This window comes from Rhinoderma darwinii, chromosome 4, assembly GCF_050947455.1.
Source record: "Rhinoderma darwinii isolate aRhiDar2 chromosome 4, aRhiDar2.hap1, whole genome shotgun sequence".
Lineage (NCBI taxonomy): Eukaryota > Metazoa > Chordata > Amphibia > Anura > Rhinodermatidae > Rhinoderma > Rhinoderma darwinii.
The window spans coordinates 304,874,890-304,878,105 of record NC_134690.1 but is presented as its reverse complement, the minus strand read 5'-3'; positions in this window follow the sequence as shown (position 1 = coordinate 304,878,105).

Below are 3,216 nucleotides of genomic sequence, written 5' to 3'. Positions count from 1 at the left end.
TGCCGTTTCTTGTACCCATCTGAATGAGGCTGTCTTGTCGGGGCAGGTGGGCTCAAACAATTTTATCAAATTTGATTAAACTGTATGCCAAGAACCTCACTGTTATTTGCTTATAAGAAATATTGCAGTAATTAAATGGGTTTTTGAATCTCATCTCATAAATTCATGGTATATCCCCATGATATGCTATAAATGTCTGATAGATGCAGGAACCACTTCTGGGACCTGCACCAATCTCGAGAACACAGGTCTCCTCACACCTGTCAAGTCTTCTAAAGTGGACGTGAAGTACAGAAATAGTCAAGCGGCCTGTTTTAAGCCGTTTGCGTAACTCCAATAGAAGTCAATTGTATTAAACAAATAGCATAGTGAGCTATCCTGTGGATATACCATAAATGTATGAGATAACGTATTAGGGCATGACCACACATGGCGGAATTCCTCCGCAACTGTCCGCATCAATGCCGCACCTAATCCGGGTTGCGGATTACGGCTGCGGATCTGCACAAAATGTGCAGAAAATTGATGCGGACTAGCTGCTGCGGACTGCGGGAAAAGTGCTTCCCTTCTCCCTATCAGTGCAGGATAGAGAGAAGGGACAGCACTTTCCCTAGTGATAGTAAAAGAAATTCATACTTACCGCCCGTTGTCTTTATGACGCGTCCCTCCTTCGGCATCCAGCCCGACCTCCCTGGATGACGCGCCAGTCCATGTGACCGCTGCAGCCTGTGCTTGGCCTGTGATTGGCTGCAGCCGTCACTTACACTGAAACGTCATCCTGGGAGGCCGGACTGGAGACAGAAACAGGGAGTTCTCGGTAAGTACGAACTTCATTTTTTTTTACAGATACATGTATATTGGGATCGGTAGTCACTGTCCCGGGTGCAGAAACAGTTACTGCCGATCGCTTAACTCTTTCAGCACCCTGGACAGTGACTATTTACTGACGTCTCCTAGCAACGCTCCCGTCATTACGGGAGCCCCATTGACTTCCTCAGTCTGGCTGTAGACCTAGAAATACATAGGTCCAGCCAGAATGAAGAAATGTCAAGTTAAAAAAGCAAGACGCATCCGCAGCACACATGACATGTGCATGACAGCTGCGGACTTCATTGCGGAACTTTGAATCTCCATTGAAGTCAATGGAGAAATTCCGCCATGAGTCCGCCACTGCTCCGCAACAGACAGAGCATGCTGCGGACACCAAATTCCGCTCCGCAGCCTATGCTCCGCAGCGGAATTGTACGCATCGTGTAAACGAACACTGCTAAATTAAAGTGAAAGTCAATGGAGAAACGGCTCCGCTGCGGAATAACGCTGCGGAGTGTCCGCAGCGGAATTTAAGTGAAATTCCGCCATGTGTGAACCCGCCCTAAGACTCCCAAGTTACGAAAACAGTGTAGCTCGTTGTGCTATCCTGTGGCTATGCAATAAATGTATGAGATGAGAAAACATCTTTTATTATACATATTTTATATATAATGTATATTTAACTTTTGATCACTGGTGTGTCAGTGACCACTAGCATAGTGTGTTCATTTTAAGACACATAGTTTAATCATGCTTATGTTTCATGAGATCACCCGGCCTAGCCAGCAATGAGTGTAATGTTATCTGCATTTTTTTTTATCACTTAACAAAGATGAACCTACACTTACTACATGCCACTCATCATCTATGGGTACAGAGCGAAGAATGACGGGCATCAAATGTAAGTCACTGCTTTTAATTTTTAACTTAGTGGAGTTTTAATATCTCAAGCACTCTGGCTTCTATTTTGTGGGGCACAGTTTATAATAGGTTGTACTAAGCTTCAAATGCCTAGAAGCATTGTCGCTGAGAACCTTGTGTTAGTTGGGTGGGGCGCCCCATTATAGATAACTGCTCCATACTGCTGGCAGTCTTAATCTGGCCCTGCATACATACATACATACATACATACATACATACATACATACACACACACACACACACACACACACACACACACTATATATACATACATACATACACACACATGTACACATCGCAGACACACTTGAATATGCACATTATACACATATAAAGTACACAGTGTAAACACACACATGCACTTACCTTTTATGTAGGATATTTGTGAAGGGTGTTCAGCAGCTTGATGGCCCGACACAGTACCGGAGACAGTCTCCCCTCCCCCTCCCTCACATCCCAACTGGTAACATCAGGAGCAGGAGGAGGAGAAGTGTGTAGAGCAGGGAAGGGGGGCTGGAGGGGGAGCTTCTAAAGCAGCACAGGGAGATGTAAGATCGCAGCACAGACCACGGGGTGCTAATAGCTGAGAGTCGGATAGAAGCTCACCTCGCCTCATGACAGGTTTGGCCCTGGCACCGGGGCTCCCTCCGGTGTTAGCGATGCCACCGGGCATGAGGGGGTCCGTGCGGTCATATGCAGTTTGGGCCATGGGCCCCATGGGAGCCTTGGGCCCCGGGCGGCTGCTTGAACCGCCATAATGATGATCCGCCACTGGTCAGCGATAGTCCACATCGCTTACATCATTTGTTTGCCATTTTGCTGTTTTTTTGTGGACTTTTGGATGCTGCACAGTTGTGGAAAAATATCAGGAAAAATTAGTTGAAGACTTTTTCAGGAATGCACAACTAAGCAATAACGGCGAACTGAACGACAGGTTGCGTGAAAGTAATATGAATCAATGTTTGCTGGCCAGCTCTATGTGGCTCTCTCCTGGGTTAGCAACTCCACCAACTTTTATGCCCACATCACTGGTGGTTCTTCTGCTAACATTGTTTACAGGGAAGCGTTGTCATAGTGAACCTGACCACTGAAAGACAACTATTTTGAATTGAAGTTTGTTTATTGTCTTTGGTTTTTTTTTCACAGTGTTTTGAGTATTGTCTAAGGCTAGGAGTATACTTATAATAGTTGGCACCGGTACGTTTTAGTGGTCTGCGCGTACAAAGTCGCGGGCACAGCTAGTGTTTCAAAAAATTTGACTTAAAATGAAGGGATGACACTACGCTGCATAAACCTAGCATCTAACTGCTTTGGAGAGTTTCACAGGATATGTGGAAGGAGTTTGCAACATTTTTGTATTATTTTTTTTTATTTCAGGGTGAAATGCCATCTAACATTCCACTTTAATATCTGCAGTTTTGGAACAAATCCCAGTTTAATTTGCCATCTTGTCCATACACTTTAAAAACTATATTCCTTTATTTA